This window comes from Alosa sapidissima, chromosome 1 (genome assembly GCF_018492685.1).
Source record: "Alosa sapidissima isolate fAloSap1 chromosome 1, fAloSap1.pri, whole genome shotgun sequence".
NCBI classification, from domain to species: Eukaryota; Metazoa; Chordata; class Actinopteri; order Clupeiformes; family Clupeidae; genus Alosa; species Alosa sapidissima.
Genome location: NC_055957.1, coordinates 8853442 through 8873441, shown reverse-complemented (window position 1 = coordinate 8873441; position 20000 = coordinate 8853442). Strand labels below are relative to the sequence as shown.

General features: G+C 43.2%; 1 protein-coding gene across 22 annotated transcripts in view; it reads right to left on the bottom strand.

Annotated features, from left to right (window-relative positions):
* LOC121705503 (receptor-type tyrosine-protein phosphatase delta-like) overlaps window positions 1-20000 on the bottom strand; it is a 98546-nt gene that overhangs the window by 71734 nt on the left and 6812 nt on the right. For all 22 annotated transcript variants that reach the window (XM_042086504.1, XM_042086564.1, XM_042086529.1 and 19 more), the window contains exon 3: window positions 10772-10794. The gene's annotated coding sequence lies outside the window, so the exon portion shown is untranslated. The remainder of the gene's footprint in view (window positions 1-10771; window positions 10795-20000) is intronic.

Below are 20000 nucleotides of genomic sequence, written 5' to 3'. Positions count from 1 at the left end.
GAAAAACCACATACTGTACTGCTATGGTGATGAAACAGCTGGGCACTGATGGAGAGCAACTACTGTATGTGGTTTCAACAGCTTCAAAACTATTTTTACTGATCAGGAATCAGGATTACTGACCAGCTCACTACAAAAGACTTCAGATGACACAGGTGTCAGAGCTCACATAGGCTTTTCATGAGAATACAGTCATGTAGGTTATAATATAATGTAGGATTAATAAAATAAATGCCAGTATTCATCTTCAGATAAAAGTTCTAGTTTGAAATGGTTTCCAAAAATATTAAGTGGCCCTAAGATTTGATGGTCATTTTATGTGGCTGTTCAGCATCACACTTTTTGCAAAACAGTACTCACGTTGATTTACAAAACACATTCCTCTACTTTAGACACAGAAAATTCAGATAATTCCTCTTCACAAATTCAAGGCACTACCTTCCGAAATATACACCCATGAACCAATTGTTTAAACACAACTATCCGGTGTGAAGACACTTACTGTACAGTATGTGCTTTACTGTAAACTCAACAATCAGTCCTAAAACTCTGGGCAACAGGTGAGTCCTTGTCAACAACAGAAACTGAGTCAAAGGCTGAGAGTTAGTGTATGGTTTTGCATATTTGGTATGATGTTTTGGTGACATGTTTACTGTAAATAAATTTGTATGATATGCAAAGATTTTCAGTGTAAGCAGTTAAAGAAAAACTGTAATGTACTTCACAATGTGGAGAGAAAAAAGTCATCAGTGTGCAGGTCTGATGTGTCGAGTTTGGTCAGTATAAAGCAATGTACTCCAAATTATCCTCTAATCCTACTTTAACAATAATTCTGGGGGGAAAAAACAAAGAAACAAGCATACACTATATCCTAGGAAAACCTGCTTTGTCAAATGTCTTTTGTATTGAGTGCATGAGTACATTGAGTGTGTAACTGATTCAAACATAATCAGATCATACTGTATAATGGATGTGTTTGTGATATTATAACAAATACATTTTACAATGTAAATAATACAATAGATAAGGTAATGTCGGGAAATTTGCCACCGTGTGACACTGTAATGGGGAAAAACCTTGTAGTGGCGCTCGACCTTAATACAGTAATGGGGAACTGTAGCTCAAAAGGTGATTACGGTAAGCCAGTGGCAGAATGCGCACAAGAGTTGTATACATAAGAAACGCCCAGATTTTGGGGTTGCTCCTCCCAAAACGCGTAACTCCCTTTATCGCGAGTAAATGACAGAGGGCAGAATTTGCGCAAGTTGAACAGTGCTTAGTTATGCACCTTTTTTTTTTTACTTAAGCACATGGGAGCATTCCCCCCTAAATCTCTGCTTGTCACACATTCTAAACATGTCTTTAAAACACCATAACCGAACACCAAATCTGCAAAGCCATACACAAATTCTCAGTATTTGACTCAGTTTTCAATTTCCTACAGTAAAACACATTTTGCAAAACACCACAATTTTCAACCTTATTCACACAAACATCTAACAGGAAGTAACTTGATTTTGTTTTTTAAACACAACCTAGCAAATTCCACACTTATTCACCACTTATTCACTCTCAGTCCTCAATGTACAAACACTCTAATGCATATTTCTTGAGGAGCCTATGAGAAGAAGTGTATATTATGGTTATTTATGCATCATATGACGAATAAAGAAAATTGTATTGATCTTGTTTCGTTGTTGTTTGTCCCAAACAAAAATAGCCTAAAGATGATTAAGACAATAAATTACACAACAGCGGCATAAAGCCCTTTGTTATACACCATGGGTCTCCAACACGTTGCTCTCAAGCTACCCATAGCCGCCCACTTTTGAGCTTTTGAGCTTTTGAGCTGAAGCAGTAGGCTACTAGCCTACATTTAAACACAACTGTTGCCTACGAATTTAATGAAAAGTAAACCATGCATAATTAAAAAAACTAGATGTACCGCAGAGCGGTACAAAATATGACCACCGCCCAGTCCAGCACATTTTTTCCACAAAAAGAAATCACGCTAAAAGGCCTATATGATTCTAACTGTCTCAGTAAATTGCATTATCCACACTCAATTCTCACTGGTATCTGCTAGACAACAAGTACCAAAACATGATTAGTTCATAGATTTCACATGTAAAATTAATTTTATACAACCCCACCTCCATCTTGCCTGTTCATAATTCTGAGAAATTCTTGATTGTTTGTGTTATGTTTATGTTATGTGTGTGTGTGTGTGTGTGTGTGTGAGTGTGTGTGTGTGTGTGTGTGTGTGTGTGTGTGTGTGTGTGTGTGTGTGTGTGTGTGTGTGTGCGTGCTTGTGTGTGTGCCTGCGTATGTGCCTGTGCATGCAAACGTACATATGTCTACTGTGTGAGTATGTGTCATACGTATGATTACTGTGAATGTATGTGTGTGTGTGCGTGTATCTGTTTGTGCACATGTGTGAACATGAAATGGGTTAACATGACCCCTGGAGGCAAACATACGGAAAAAAATGGTCATCCTAGGCCCTACAGTTCTCAAGATATTCACAGAGAACTGTGTCAGCCCTACCCTCCTTTCGGGGGGTCCAGTCCAGTGGGGGGGCTACAGATCAAAACGAAAAATGACGGTTCCATGCTATCCATGTGGGGGTACATGCCCACCAAGTTTCGTGTACCCCGGTCTTTCAGTGTCCCGGGAATCCTTGTTGGTGTACGTCACTAAATGTACACATAAATTATTTTATTGTAAGGCCCCCCATGAACGAAAGTACACAAAACTTGGCATGCATTCGGAGGGTGTCATAATGATCCTACACTTTTAATTTTGTGCAGTTTTGACCTTGTCAGCCAGAGATATTGTGATGAAAACACCTAATTTTTTGCTTTTTAATTTTTAACTAGGTGGCGCTATACATGAAATAAGTGGTAATGGGATGGGTTGACATGCCCCCTTAAGACCAACATACATAAAAAAGGTGGACCTCCTAGGCCCTACGGTTCTCGAGATATTCACAGAAAACTGTCTCCGGCCACCTACAGGCCAATTGGTGTATAGTAACATAAATTAATTTATTGTGTCCCATGAATGGAATTCCACAAAACTTGGCGTGCATACAGAGGGTGTCATAATGATCCTACACTTCCAATTTCGTGCAGTTTTGACTATGTTAGGTCACAGATACCTTCAATTACAACACCTCATTTTCACTTTTTTGTGTTTAACTAGGTGGCGCTATACATGAAATGAGTGGTTATGGAATGGGTTGACATGGCCCCTTGAGATCAACATACAAAAAAAAATGGTCCTCCTAAACCCCACGGTTTTCGAGATATTCACAGAAAACTGTGTCTGCCCTACCCTCCTTTCGGGGGGTCCAGTCCAGCGGGGGGGCTACAGATCAAAACGAAAAACGATGGTTCCATGCTATCCATGTGGGGTTACATGCCCACCAAGTTTCGTGTACCCCGGCCTTTCAGTGTCTGACTAAACCTATATGACCGCCGCTTCGCTGCGCGACGGTCATAATAACTCAATTTAAGCTACTTGGCTACGCAATAAGGTTTCCATTAGAGCACAGCGCACGTTCAATGAATGAGTGAAAGGGACTGCCTTGTCTCGCGATAAACAACTGGAAATTCCAACACTTTTTCAACTACACGAAACTTTACAGTGATCATCAAATACCCCCTAGATTTAAGTGCCCATCAGTCTCAACATTTAACTATATAACAAAAGTCCAAAAGTAAATTAAATCCCATACCAACCCAAAAATCATCTGCTTTTGATAGCCTGGTATGCCTCTCCAAACTAAACGCATATCTCACAATAAAACGCACGATGTAAGAAATAAAGGTCTGCCTTGAATAAGCCTGCCCCAAATACATATCTGTGCTTTGCGCAGCCTAAGTAAATTGCAGACACTGGACATAATTTAGGATTTACGGAAAGTATGCAATGATATGATGTTGGACACCTGGCAATGCTCTGGCCGTCTACTGTGCCTCTGACTCCGCTGCCTCATTTGGATGGTAACGCGACAGGTGAGCGCGAAGATTGGATGTCTTGCATGTGTAACGGATGCCAGCTAGCTTAGCTGTGCTTGTGGAACGTTGGTAAACCTCACTCCCCGATGCCTCAAGAGTGCTGCTGGCATGTGGGCCAGTAGCCTGGGCTATTGGCTCAATTGTTAGCGCACTCGCCTCCCGATCCGAGGTGCTGCTGTTCGGGGGTTCAAGTCTGGGCGTGTGCAGGGCTGAATCGCGCAGGCTCAACACAACGCAGGTTACAGATGCGTAAGTAAACTGTTTTTTGCAGACTACATTCTCTTTAACGGTTACTTTACCATCAACCTGTACAACCCAAAGTATTTCCAGACACCGCATTTTAGATGAGTTGGGGACGTAATTGTCCGCTCAGGCTGGCCGTTCTGTGCGTTATCTTCCATTTTTGAATCGTTTATTTATAGTTTGACTACAGATATTTCACGTCATGTTCGAATGCATATTTGCAGCAGAAGGACGGCAGGCAGACCGCTTTTCGTTAGAGCCGTTGTTAACCAATGAAATTAAGTTGCGCTTCAGCGCTTACGACTCCACTCGGACTCCACGCGCGTTCCCGAGCAACTTTTTCTTCTTCTTGTTAGGTGGCAAGCAATGTATGTGCATTATCGTCACCCTCTTAACTAGAGGACGACTCTCTTTTTACTGAATATCCAATAAAAATCGACGTTGGTCCATGCGTCATTTCCAGCTTTGGAACTTGGTGCATGGTCAGAGCCGACTGGCGCTGGATCCGAAGCCCATATATATTTCTAGTATTTTATTGATTTTATTTATCAATTTCTAGTATTTTATGATCTGCATAATTACTAATAGCTAGAATATTTAGCAACTTGAATACTTACATATTGATTTTCAAACTATTACGCTTGTCTTTAATGTCATTACATTGGTGGTGTGTACTGTAGGTCTAATTGAGTGCCTGTCACTTTAAGAAGAACATGACAGTAATTAGCTTTCAGTCTCACGGTTTTAGGCTAGTTGCGCATAGAGCAAGGATATGTGGATGGAAAATCTTTCTGGGATCATAGAAGAGATAAGTCCAAATGTTCATTTGGTTTTGGTAGACACTACACAATGACATGGCATTAGAGGTCTGCACTAGACCCGCGGGTCCCGACGCAAAAGAGTGCGGCGCGGGACAACTTTTGAAAGCTCTTTGCAGGAGCGGGCGGGATGAGAGAGGTGCGTTCGCGGGTGCGGGACAAACCGATGATTCACTGCACTCCCGCAAATTAAATATGTGCGTAAAATTAAATATGGAAATGATTAAAGTAGTGTTCATAACTATAGTTCAGCTGGATGTTCTGTTAGGCAGCATTAAAAAACGGGGTTTAAGCATAACTGACGGATAGCAGGCCTATAGCCTATAGGCCTATTGTTGTTTACGTGGGTTCAATTTGTTCCTGCTGCTCATTGTCAAAACTCGAAATCGAAAGCATGAGAGAGGAAGAGGGCACCAGACTAGGCCTACTTCAGTTGTTAGCCTACATTCAGAACCAAGAAACTGACATCTGGAGTCTTTCTCAGGTGTGTGTGCTCCTTTCATGAGACAGAAAGAAAAGCTGAATAGGCTATCCCTCCTGCATGCGGGCGGGAGCGGGACATCATGTTACAGATGCGGGCGGGAGCGGGACTAAAAATGACACATTAATGTGGGAGCGGGACAGAATATTGCGGGCAAAATCAGTCCCGTGCAGACCTCTACATGGCATGATTTAGTTACCTAGCAGGAGCTCTCTCCAGGTGTAAAAGTGTGCCAATATGTTGCCTATTTCTGAAATCTCATTAGGCCCAACAGTAGGCTTAAACAAATAACATTCCATAGCCTAGATAGGGTAGCAACACAAACTTGAGAGGTACATACATGTTCCCAGAGTCCTCCCAGGGCCCTATGTTCCCAGGGCCCTATGTTCCCAGGGTCCTATGTTCCCCAGCTCAATTTTCTGGTAACACACAGTGGCTGAATCTTAATGTCCTCCCTCACAAGTTTGAATTTTCGCTAACTACAGAGGGCTTACAAATCAAGAAGTGCATGAGGGCTCACTCACACCCTTTGTTGTGCCCTTTCCAAGTGTCCAAGTGTCCATGCCCGGGCTCGGGTCCAACCCGCTGTCATTTCACACCCTATTTCTCTCTCCCACTTGCTTCCGGTCGCTATTCACTGTCCTATCTGAATAAAGGCAAAAGGCCCAAACAATATGCAACAAAAAAAAACAAGATGCCTAGTTTCATTACATAACGGAAATGCACAAAGTATTATACTGTATTTATAAAAACATCAGTTTGGCCTTTTTTTTTATTATTCTTGTCTGTTGATGCCCTAATATACTGTCAAGAAGAGCTGAAATGCCTTTCTGTGCTCATGTGGGCCTGGACCATAAAGACAGGCATGAAAGCACCCTATTCTTTTGCTCCCCTACGCTTTCTGTCAATCACACTCTTTCCCTCTCGCGCTCTCCTTCCCACATGTACAAACACAAGCACACACACACACACACACACACACACACACACACACACACACACACACATCAAACATATCACAGCCCAAACCGCACCCCTCCTCCTCTGCTGCACACCTCACAGGCAGATATGATTCACGTCAGCTTCCTGTTCTTGTAAAGAGGAGCTGATGTATAAAACAGGACGCCACAGCTGCCTCCAGCAACCCCAGGATATGATGCGAATGCCGCCCATCAGGCTCCCAGGCCCGCTGAGGAGGACTAGGGGGCCGTCGGGCCGCCATCTAAATCAGTTACCATATTAAAAGCCTTTTCCTCCATGAGAACTTTGCAGCTGGCCACAGTGACCCACAGGCATAGTGGCCTTGAAATCCAAAAGTATGAATTTGCAAACGATCGCCTAATTACAGGCCCCAGCATTACTCACCAGTGGCCTAGTTTACAAAGCACAGCAGTGAATGGGGAGGGGGGAGAACTCCTCTGGGTTGGCTTTTTATTAATGAGTGCCTCTGCAGCCTAGTTTATCTGGACTACATACAAGTGTGTGTGTGTGTGTGTGTGTGTGTGTGTGTGTGTGTGTCAGAGATATCAGAGATAGAGAGCGAGCGACAGAATATGTGTGTACTTCAAAGAGTATCCATTGTATGTGTGTATCTGTGTGTAGGTAGTTATGTGCATTCTCATTAGGGAATGAGGTTGGCCGAGTCCCCTAATTGGGAGTGCTCATGCACATTTTGTCTTTCTTTGTGACTCACTGTTTAGAGGGCCATTTAGACATATGCAAACAGTTTCATAACGGAATCCTTTACTTGGCATTAGTCTACAAACCCCTCAGACTCAGGAAGCATTATAGATCAAGCATAGTGTTGGACCAGGCAGTCCACAGTAGTCTGCCTCCTGCATTGTTCATCAACTGATGATCAGCTCATTCAGCAGCACCAACCACAGTCACTCGCTCCGTTAAGGCGGGCCATTTAAAGCAGGTCTCATTTCGATTGGCCCACTGAGCATGCCAAACAAACACCTGCCAGCACCTCAGCTCTACCACTCTGTTGCCTTCCTGAAATGACTGCACTGCATGTCGACCTTGTAGTTGTCCTATTTTACTGCATTTATTAATGCTCATGTATTTTACTTTGCCCTGTAATTAATGTGTTGTGGCCTTTTTGATTGTGCATTTCAAGTAATATCAATCAAAGTGAAGTTGGGCTGTTTTGATTTTACTTGCAGTAAAAACCAACCAACTTCAATTTGATTGATATTACCTGGAATACACAATACAAGTTATTAGTTTTGCACACATACTCTCATATGCTTCTCAATACTGTAAATTGTTACAAGATATCCTGTCCTGACTGAAGTTTCTATAAAACACTCTGGTGACAGTTGCCTGTCTGATCTGAGATCATTTAGCAGTGTTTTGTCTGCCACTCATTGTGAGAGGCTCTGCGGTGATGTGAGGGGACGCAGATGCTCCCTGGGCTTGTGCTCACTTCCTGAATAATGTAACGTCCTTCAGGTCCAGCCAATGTTACCCACTTTCAGACTGACCTCCTATCCCATGACCCACATAACAGGGAGATGGTGTGGCATCAGGGGTGCTGTATGTGTGTGTGTGTGTGAGAGAGAGAGAGTGAGGAAGGGGCTGCTTGATATACATGCTCAATGACCCAAAATCAATCAAGAACTCTTGTTGGGATCAATTATTTCATTTCCTGTGCCATTTTCCCATGTGAGAGACAACATTAAATAAATTCTAATAAAAAGGGTGTTCTAAAACTGATAGTTCTTGATTGTGATTGGCTGAATCCTGTTTGATACCGTTGTAAAATGCAGCATAAACATACACCACATTTTGTTCTATATTACTGAGCTACCATAACTTGATAGAAAAGTTGGGAGTAGCTGTGTCTCAACGTTGCTTGGCAACCATAGAGGAAATCTGCAATCTGATAGAGGAAATATATTTCTTGGCTGAAGAATGATTATCTATGAATGAATCGTTACATTTCTCGTTGTTGTGTCTTTATTTATGCCTTTGTTTTAGGTACTCCATTTGCACGTCGTGGCTAACCCCCTTAGCTGTTGTAAAATCTGTGTAATCTTCGGCCTCTCGGGGCTTATTGCTTAAATCTAGACACTTCCCATCGACCACGGACACACAACCCCACGCTAATCCACCCACACCACTATACTCTGATGAAAATAAGGTCACTAAGTTGTGACTTGCTGACATCCACAAGATCACTGCAAGATGGGCTGATCAAAAACCCTGCTCCCTATCTCTGCAGCAGCACCTGGCCATGCAGGGCCCTGAGCAGCCACGGCAGCACCAGAGCACCAGAGCAGGCTGGGCCAGGCGTCCAGGGCCCTGAGCAGCCACGGCAGCACCAGAGCACCAGAGCAGGCTGGGCCAGGCGTCCAGGGCCCTGAGCCTTAGTGCTCCTCCGTGAGGCTCCGGTGAGGAGGAGATGGGCAGCACTGGAGCTTCCTCTGGGGGTGCAAAGGGATCAAAAGCAGAATTCAGGGCTCCTCTCTGAGGAGGGAGGGATGGAGTCAAGCATTTCTGCTGTCAGTCTGTAAGGAGGAGAGACACTGGGGAGAGTGAAGGAGTGTGTGTGTGTGTGTGTGTGTGTGTGTGTGTCTGTGTGTGTGTGTGTGCCTGTCTGTATGTTTGTGTGTGAGAAAGAGCCAGAGGGAAGAGCTAACAAGAGAGAGATATGTGTATATGTGTGTGTGTGTGTGTGTGTGTGTGTGTGTGTGTGTGTGTGTGTGTGTGTGTGTGTGTGTGTGTGCACACGTGTATGTATGAATGTGTGTGTGTCTGTGTGTGTGTGTGTGTGTGTCTGTGTGTGTTTCTGCGTGTGTGTGTATGTGTGGGTATGTGTGTGTGTGTGTGTGTGTGTATGTGTGTGTGTGTCTACATTTGTGTGTGTATGTGTGTGTGTGTCTACATTTGTGTGTGTGTGTGTGTCTGTGTGTGGGTAAGTGTGTGTGTGTGTGGTGTGTGTTTGCGTGTGTGTGTGTATATGTGTGTGAATGTGTGTGTGGGTGTGTGCTCGTGCGGGCCTACCCCCACAAGAGGATGAGCATGAACCCATTTCACTTGTTTTATTCAGGACATTCATTTCACTGCACCCGTAGAACTGAGAGGCCACTGCAGCTTTTTACACTCTGTCATCTAAGGATAAGATATGGTTCACTATCCTGTGTGTGTGTGTGTGTGTGTGTGTGTGTGTGTGTGTGTGTGTGTGTGTGTGTACGCATGCATGCGTGTGTATGTGTATGGGTGTGTGTGTAGCTGTTAGTGTATTTTGACCCATAAGCCACTGGTATATGACATGAGATATGATCCTATTACAGACACGGTAAAGGTTCTATCTCCCATCAAAGTGCCTCTGCTAGACATGCTACAAATAAGCTACAAACAAAGATGGGGGCCGCTATAAAGCTATGTGTTTAAGATTGCTGAATAAGATTCTAAGTCCATTTCTCAATGTTCTGTCTGCGTGTGAAACAGACAACTGTGTCATTTCACTGCAAACTTCACCAATAACAGACAGTGAAGAAGATCGTTATTATGGTTCTGTGAAAAATAATCTTTTTGAAATGAAGATAGACTGTATCACTCACAGCAGGGAGAGGTGAAGCTATGGAACATTCAACACTAATGGAGGGAACCTAATTTGGAAATGATTTGCATGTACAATATTTCCATGATGTAATTCATGTCGGATTCATTACAATTAACATATGTAATAATTGAGTAAATAAGTATCCTGGGACAGCTGAAGTTGTTCCATGGAAAAGAGCCACAGTTATTTCAAGGTCCTTTTCATTGTAACTGGTCGGTGTGCTCTCATTTGAAGAGTATACAGAAGTAAAAAGGCCTGTGTGCAGTGTCCCTTCATTACAGTGGCACTGTCACACAACCTCATGATCACCTCCATATCTCCATTCCCTCCCCATTACACACACAGCATGCAGGAGACTGGAGTCTGTTAGAGTGTCAGTGGCCTGGCCGACAGCCACCGAGCAGCCTGGCCAGGGCAAACAAGACAGATGGAGAACCACACACACGCATGCACGCATGCACACACACACACACACACACACACACACACACACACACATGCACACGCACGCGCACACACACACACACACATGCTATTCACATTCCAAGTGATTCCTAATTGGACTTTGACATTTATAGGAGGGAGTGGGTCAGCTATAGACCAACAGAGTAAAGCCAGATCAATGTTATCCTACCTGTGCTGGTATGTTACGGCAATCTGTGGAGACAGAGAGAGAGAGACAGAGAAAGAGAGAGAGAGAGAAAGAGAGAGGGTAGTTTAATACACACTCCCATCAGAGAGCACATTAAAGCACTGACCATGTCCACTAGTCTCAGACATCGTCCATCACTTTGACATGAAATCAGCAGGGCTTCTTTCAAGACCTTTTCCACAGGTTTGACCCGCACACAAGTTAACATCCAAATGAAACCTTTCTAGGTTGTTCTGCACTGTAAATGTTGTGTGCTTCACAGGGATGTTCCAAATAAGCTTGCATTATTATGTATGTGCTTACAGTATATAGTGTATGTGGGCGTGCATGTGAGTACCGTATCTGTGAGTCTATGGGTGTAATGTCAAATGTTCACGATAACATTAGCAATTGAGACATTGGTGTGAAGCCAACCCGTTCATTTTAAATTCCCAAGCAGTGTTACCAGCAGGTAAATGAAACATAATTTGGTACATTAAACTTAAGTCAGTTCATATCCTAAGTTGGTTGCACGTAGACCTAATTGTACTTTTGCTTCAATACTTCAAACGTTTTCTTTTTTTATCCCAACTGGACTGAGCTACTTTCTAGCTGTAGCAAACAATTACCAACTTTGTTGCGTGGCAATAAAAAACACCTTATATTATCTTATCCAACATTAAGAACCTGTTGGATCTACAAGAAACACAGCTGTCTTGTCAAAGATTTTACATGCAGCTATTGGTGCTTCTTTAAAGGAAGTAGGCCTAGACTATCCAGGGGTGCGCTTCCCATACAACTACGGAGGTTAGCTTTTTACTAACATGGTACAATGCATCCCTCAATTAACCAACATTAAAATTCTCAAAACCGCCATACTAACATACATAGTACATAGTACATTTGAACCATGATAGTTTCCAGACTTCAGTAGTCTGGACTAAGGTGGTTAATGACGTTTAGTAGCATGTGAATGGGCACACCTGCAAATAACAGAGACTTAATGATGGACTACCTTAGTTTCATCCCTGAATCTTCTCTGTTTTTTTATTCCTGAGACATCAAGTTAATTCACTGGTTCATATAAGTAAGTATAAGTATAAGTATATATACTCTTTTGATCCCGTGAGGGAAATTTGGTCTCTGCATTTATCCCAATCTGTAAATTAGTGAAACACACTCACACAGTGAACACACAGTGAGGTGAAGCACACACTAATCCTAGTGCAGTGAGCCTGCAACAACAGCGGCGCTCGGGGAGCAGTGAGAGGTTAGGTGCCTTGCTCAAGGGCACTTCAGCCAGGCCTACTGGTTGGGGTTCGAACCGGCAACCCTCCGGTTATAAGTCCGAAGCGCTAACCAGTAGGCCACGGCTGTCCCCCAAGCCTATATAGCCTAGGCTGGCCTCATAAATGAATGACTGCTTTGAATGAACATGTCTTATGTAAATGTGCAGGAGAGACTGCTGTGTACTCTATTGTTGTTTAGCTTCTATTCACTTCATCTTGCCGTCAGCACTGTGGTGCAGTGTGCTCAGGCTGAGGATGCTGTGTGTAGCATATAGCAGATGAAACTAAGGTAGTCCATCATTAAGTCTCTGTTATTTGCAGGTGTGCCCATTCACATGCTACTAAACGTCATTAACCACCTCAGTTACGCGCTTAGAGGTTCCACTTCAGGATGAAGTAGAGATTTTGACTATTAAATTATGTATTTTCTGCCTAAAGCATTTAAAAATATGGATGTATGATGGTTAGAAGTGTAAAATATCAACCAAAATAGGACAAAAAATATTTTATTCCTAGTGCAATACGCCTGCTAAATTTGCACAATTTTGCTTTATTGCACATAAACTATTCTGATGAGCATCTGTCAGAAACATAGATTGATAAGACAGTTTCTTTCTTTCTTTCTTTCTTTCTTAAACTTCTTAACTTATATTAACCTGTGTCTTTTACCCCATCGTGTGTCTTTGTGTATCTTGTGCTATTTATGTGTACCTGACTGCGAGACAAGTTTCCCTTTGGGACAATAAAGTTAACTGAACTGAACTGAACTGAACAGAAACCTTAATCCATTTATAATGATTCATTTGCACATAAACAACACAAATAATTTTACATGTAGGTCCCTGGAACTACGAACTATGTGTCAGTGTGATCAGTGGCAGACGTTTTTTTCTTTTTAACAAAAGTGCGTCAGTGGAGCTCCTCTGTGTGCCATCACATAATGCCCAGCCCATATCAGATCATTTAGAGCTGGATGGAATCAGTTTGAATGGGAGAAGGGATGAGAGCGGATATACCAGAGCAAATGAAATGAGCTCTCAGTTCCGTCTGACTCGTAAGAACACTACAATTGCCATAAACATCTTGCAACAACGTGCAGATAGATTGAGGCAAAGTTAATGTGGAAAATCCCATTCACTTCCTGGGCACGCTGTTCCATGTGTGCCCTCAGGCAGGCGTCATCCGTGCCAGAATAAACTACAATTAGGCCTCATTTGGGATGCACTGCTAATATGTATGACTTCACAACACAGCCACACAGTCCCCCATAGCAAAGTGGGACATACATGAGTTCACACTGAGACTCAGGGCATTCATTTTTATTTTCATGCCCTCGAACCAGCTAGTGTATTGGCTCACATTACACACCTTTTTTCTGTTAGTGTTTGTATGAGTGTGTGAACATTGTGTGCTGTTCTATGCTGTATTTAGAGAGAGGGAGAGAGAGAGAGAGAGAGAGAAAGAGAGAGATTGACTGGCTAGTTTCATTTTAGAGGACATGTCATGTCCCTCGGGCCCCATAACAAATAGATCAATGATCTGCGTAATGCAATATTCACATCAGTTTGCGCAGAAATGTAAATACACACTTGTGTGCAGATGTGCTCAAGCACATGGAAAGGCAAGCTCACATGTGTGCTCACCCACACACCTACACACTCAACATTTCTCCAGAGTAATTACATGAACGTCTCTAATTAGAAAGGCAATACTAGTGTCAGTGGGAGACAGAAGTCCCCACTGCTTTCATACCAAACATCTTCATTATTAAACTGACTTGGGTCAAAGTACCCGACCCTCTACAGTGCTCACACACACACACACACACACACACACACACACACACACACACACACACACACACACACACACACACACACACACACGGCCAGACACAGTCAAGACATAGACACGCACACATTTGCATAACCATGCAAACAATAAAGACACAGCCATGGTAGGTCTCAGTTTTCCAAGCCTACCCAAGGGTATGATTCCTGCCATCTTACCACGTGCTTGTAATCCTACCTTTATCTACTGTCTATTACACTACTGTACATGTCTGCATGTGTGCCTGTGTGTCTGTGTGTGTGTGTGTGTGTGCGTGTGTGATTGAGTGTGTGTGACAGAGAGAGAGAGAGAGAGAGAGAGAGAGAGAGAGAGAGAGAGAGAGAGAGAGAATACTGTCTGAACTGGGCCTTGACAGCCAGTTTGGCAAAAATCAAGATCGCGATGTGAAGTATGGGGTCCACTTATAGCCCTTTCCACCAACAGAACACCGGTTCTGTTCACGGACCAACTTTGAATTGTTTGCAGCATTTCGACCAAACAAAAAACGCTTAGGAACTGGAACCAAAAAATTGTTGCTTTTTTCCTGTGAACTGGAGTGGGCGTGTCATTCTACCTTTCAGAGGGGAGAAGCGCTTTGAGTGTCTAGAAAAGCGCTATATCAATTTAACATGTTGTGTTGTTCACGCATGACACCATATGGCAACGTTTGCAAGTACCATGGCACAGCGCCGCCTAAACGTTATCCACGGCACCAACTGGCAACATTACCTAGTTGATCAGCTCACTATGTCACTGTCACAATACTTGCGATACTAAATGACAACATTCTCTGTACACTGTTGCTGCGACACTGCAAGGACCTGGACAGAGGGTAACATCGCAGTGAGTGACCAAATGACAACTTTCTGGCAACGTAGCTGCAACGTTATGTGTTAGCTGTAAAGGTTTACAAGTTGCGAAAAACGTCTGGCTGCGTAAACGTTTTTTGACAAAAAAGCTGCTGTGATGTCGGACTTAACAACCGGATACAAGTACAAGCTTAGGGTCCACAGCCTAGCAATTGAGACAGATACCAAAAACCTGACTGCCAAGAGAAAACACATTTGTGGTCACTGCATGACTGATTAGGTCGAAAATTCAAGAGAGAAAGAGCCCACTACTTTCAAAAACAATACACAGATGACCACAGACAAACTAATTATAATACTTGGAGTGGGGCAAAGAACACCCCTGGCTGCCCAGCTTGTCACAGCTTGCCATGACCTGAGAGACAGTGTGGAGTTTCAGTATTTACTGTTTGATATTTATGATGATCTGGATGCCCATTCATGTGCTCATGTTTCTGTGTTCCTTTCAGCCGCGCTGTGGACTGCTGATTGTTAATTGCAAATGGTTGAGAGAGAGAGAGAGAGAGCGAACAAGCATGACAGAAAGAGAGAAGCAGAGAGAGAGAAAGCAAAAGAGGTAGAGAGAGAGAGAGATATGTAAGACATGCAAAATGAAAGCCATATCCACACATACTGACATTGTCATGCATGTACATATTCACATCATCTTCATACCCCACTATTAGTGAGAAAATGTGCCTGTGTGTGTCCTCCTCATCAAGTGTGTGTGTGTGTGTGTGTGTGTGTGTGTGTGTGTGTGTGTGTGTGTGTGTGTGTGTGTGTGAGAGTGTCTGTGTGTGTGTGTGTGTGTGTGTGTGTGTGTGTGTGTGTCTGTGTGTGTGTGGTTGTTTGTGTGTGTGGTGTGTATGTGTGTGTGTGTGTGTGTGTGTGTGTGTGTGTGTGGTTGTGTGTGTGTGTATGTGTGTGTGTGTGTGTGTGTGTGTGTGTGTGTGTGTGTGTGTGTGTGTGTGGTGTGTGTGTGTGTGTGTGTGTGTGTGTGTATGTGTGTGTGTGGTTGTGTGTATGTGTGTGTGTGTGTGTGTGTGTGTGTGTGTGTGGTGTGTGGTTGTGTGTATGTGTGTGTGTGTGTATGTGTGTGTGTGTGGTGTGTATGTGTGTGTGTGTGTGTGTGTGTGTGTGTGTGGTTGTGTGTATGTGTGTGTGTGTGTGTGTGTGTGTGTGTGTGTGTATGTGTGTGTGTGGTTGTGTGTGTGTGTGGTGTGTATGTGTGTGTATGTGTGTGGTGTGTATGTGTGTGGTGTGTGTGTGTGTGTGTGTGTGTGTGTGTGTGTGTGTGTGTGTGTATGTGTGTGGTGTGTGTGTGTGTGTGTGTGTGTGTGTGTGTGTGTGTGTGTGTGTGTGTGTGTGTGTCTGTGTGTGTGTGGTTGTGTGTGTGTGTGTGGTTGTGTGTGTGTGTGTGTGTGTGTGTGTGTGTGTGTGTGGTTGTGTGTGTGTGTGTGTTAGCAGAGCCTCATCCATCAGGCCTTCATGTACTAATGTAATTACAGCTCTAATTTCCATCAGGCAGGACAGCGGGGGTGAGGTGAGATTCATGTCTGTCATTACTCTGCCCTGGCCCGGCTCCTCTGGACACAGCAGTCTCTCTGCAGCCCCCACCTGACTGGACAGGGTTCACGGGCCACTCATGCTGCACTGAGTCACATCTCTTATCAGTGGACACTGGACAACCTTCTGTTCCGTAAGAGAATAAAACTGACACTGTGAGTGTGTGAAATCACTGTCCTGACTCCTGTCCATTTGGAACATTGCAGTGTGGTGTGTGCTAAATACGCTCAGTATGTCAGTAAGAAAGAACTCGTAATAAATGAACATGTGGAGAACATGGTGCATCTCCGTGAAAATAATTTAGTTAAATGAATCTACTTGGACCATTTTAATGATCAAAAAATCAGAGCATGGACAAAATAGAAAAGGAGTCACTCAGCGTAATAGAGGATCATAGACCCCAGACCCACACAATCTTAACCACACTGGCCCTCATGTACGAAATGAACGTACGATATAAAACAGACATAGGATAGGCGTACACTCATTTCCACGCAAAGCATGACATTTATCAATCTGAACGTGAGCGGTGACTACCGTAAAACCTTGATTTTCCCAAATCGCCAAACTGCACCAGCTAGTATTTGAGACAGGCATCTATATGAGACCGGCCTTTACACAAAACTTCACACAAAACTTTTCCTCTACAAAGATGGGAAATATTATCAAATTAATTATTTCAAACACTGAATGCCTATTACTAGGCTATCTGATGATAGGCCTCAATTACGGATCCTTCATTTAGTGTTGAGATGTTGTTCATTGAGTGTTATAGATAACAATCCAAATAGTGGGAAGCTGATTGATACGTTACTTCGACAGATGTCAATGTTCCTTGCAGATTTGTCACTTTCAGATATAAACTGAAGACGAACAAATACAAATATGCATGACATTTAAATGTCCAACATGTCCTTAAGACGCTCTTAGCCAGTAACGAGAACTCTGGATCCCTCGTATATAGATCTACAGTACGAGTGTTTTCACAACCTTCTTAAGTAACAATGGTTTCAGGAAACAGTCAGCAAATCTTAAGACGTTCGTAAGAGGGACTTTACGACCTTCTTATGCTTACGATGCTTTTGGGAAACCTAGCCCTGGGGCTGATTCAGGCTGCCAGCATGGCGTGATCGTGCCGTGTCTGTTGTGTGTCAGTTGCGTGGCTATTAAAACATCTCTTCACTTTCTCTTTTGAATGGAAACACTTCCAACACGTTTGCATGTCGCGTTAAAAATAGGTATCGGTCCTATTCCTAGCATGCACACGGTTTCGGCTCGGCAGGCAGTGTGCAAGCTCTAACCTGTTAACATGAGAGACGAAATAAAAATGGACACTCCACGCAACTGACACGCTCACGCCACGCAGGCAGTCTGAATCAGCCCTAAGAGCGGTGCACGGGCATTCATGCGCTTTCACGCTAAAAAGTCAGAAAAACCAAACGAACTATCTTAAGATGAATCATGGAAAACCCTTGTAAGTGCGTGTATCCATCGTTATTGGGAAAATGGGCCCTGGCCTCTATTTGAGACCGTTTTACGGTAGGTAGGCCTATGCTCACATCTCATGTCAAGTCTACAGCATAGTACGGTGCAGCAGTAAATCGGCGGAGGATTGGAAAGTTGAAGAGTTAATTCATGGAAAGACTTTTCCTGCACATTTGTAGTCTACTTTTCGTAATATATTCTGTTATGTTGACACGTTTAATGGCTTAGGATAGCAATAAGTGGAGAGAATTGCTTTTGCTTTGGAAAGCGCAACAGTCATAAAAAACATTTGAGTGGAACAAATGGCAGGTGTCGTATGGTTTTGTAATGAACGTATTTGTAGTATGATGTGTTCTCTCGAAAATAAAGTCTGTTACACTAAAATTGCCATAGTTTCCTGGCTTTCTTGATGACTTTTCTTGATGGCTTTTAATTTTTTGGATTGTCCCTTGTGTACAAGAAATAAGAATGAAATATTTCAGATCAAGTGTTTTACTCCTTCTATTACATGTTAGAATATTAGATTTCAGCTGAAAGTTTCCAATGTGGTTGGGCTCTTTGACACCCCAGGATATGGGAGGTAGAAAGGAGGGTTATGCTTTAGAATTTTCATACAGTTTGGAAATGTGTAGCCTATCTATAACTCATACACATTAATTAAACATTATTTTGGAATACTATCTTGATATAGAATAATACTGTATCATGAAACCACAGTGTTTCATTTACCTAGTAAGAAAGACAATGCCTTCCTGATGGTTCGAACACACTCATAGTGTTTCAAACCCCAGGCTGTTTCAGATTGTGTTTTTGAAAAGCATTTCCTGCTCAGCCAGATGAGGTTGCTTCTCTCGAATGGCGACACAGTAAAAAAATGCAGACTCTCTTTGGATTCAACATAATTACTACCAATACTAGACATAAACATCCTTACAAAACACTGTATTGTGTTACCTCATATTATTCTACGTTGTCTTTAGTGCTGAGAGAAATGTGAAAGTATGTGGGGAAAGTATAAAATCTTAATGCAGTAAGTGCTCAGAGCTACATGAGCTCATAAAGGAATACAACAGACTTCTGAGTTAATGAACACAGCACAGGGAGAGAGGAGGAAGGGAAGCAGGGAAGGCAAGGAGAGACAGAGAGAGAGAGAGAGAGGGGGGAGAGAGACAGAAAGAGGGTGGAGGGGGGTGACACATTTTTTATTTAAGGTCTTAGATTAAAAGCCGCTGGCAATTCCAAAGCTACTGTAAAAACTGTGCCAGGATCTATTGCTCTCTCTCTCGCTTATGCACACACACACACACACAAACTCAGCAACAATTACACAATCCGATAAATCAGGCTTCCGTCCAATTAGTCAGCGCTGTGGGGTGAGTGTGTGTCGATTAAGAGCATTGATTACAGATACAAACATTCGTTTAGCTACAGTGCTAAGCACTCTGTCCATCGCTGATAAACACGTCTGTTTATTAATTACCTTTACTGATGCCAGCACAGCTGAACTTTCCACTGCGGTGAACACTCTCTCTGTGTATGTGTGTGCTTCTTTCATTCACAATACACCTATTCATTTAGCAGGCTCGTTTTCCAAAGCAACTTACATATTATGTCAATTATATTACAAGGGCTTTGTTACATTGTCCCCGGAACAACTCGGGGTTACTGTAAGTGCTTTGCTCAAGGGCTCAACGGTGGAAGCCGGGAATTGAACCCACAACTTTTCTGACAACTGCAATGCTAGGCCAGCTCCTTAACCACTACACTACCACTGCCTGCTTTCTCTAATTGTAGTTAATTTGTTTGTTGCCGTTTTAAGTGGAAGTGGAGTTAATGTGCACACCTGCCACCTGTTATAGCCTTCAGCCATCAACATGAGAGTGTGTATGCATGAGGTAGTCTGCGTGTCTGTGTATGCTGCGTTTCTCTGCATGTGTGTGTACAGTTTTTTTTCTCTCTCTCTCTCTCTCTGTGTGCGCGTGCGCACGTGCACGTTTGTATGTGTGTGCGCGTGTTTATGTGTGTGTGTGTGTGTGTGTGTGTGTGTGTGTTTAAGAATTTCATCTGCCACCATACATCACATGAAGAGCAGAGGGCAAGCCGTCTTCTCAATGAGGGCAGAGCCTGAGTCAGCTGTTTCAGCGAGCTGCTCCCCTGAGCCACGTGCTAGTGTGCTAGTGTGTGAGTGTGGGTGTGTGTGTGTGTGTGTGTGTG